Raw genomic sequence first — 231 nt, forward strand, 5'->3', positions numbered from 1 at the left:
AAATAGCTGGCCAACAGCTAATTGACTATTAAATTAGTCGACTATTTTAATAGTGGATTATTTGTCAATTAGTCAACTAAACACAGCAGCCTTAGCGACAATACACACTTTTCCACGCCCAGATAGATCCAAAGACAGACGACACACTTCATGATCCATTTATAAAATGTGAATGTTTATTAAATGTTGACAGGAACATTAAAACACAGTATCAAGATTCAACGAAACCAT

This window comes from Oryzias melastigma, linkage group LG12, assembly GCF_002922805.2.
Source record: "Oryzias melastigma strain HK-1 linkage group LG12, ASM292280v2, whole genome shotgun sequence".
In the NCBI taxonomy this organism is placed as follows: Eukaryota; Metazoa; Chordata; class Actinopteri; order Beloniformes; family Adrianichthyidae; genus Oryzias; species Oryzias melastigma.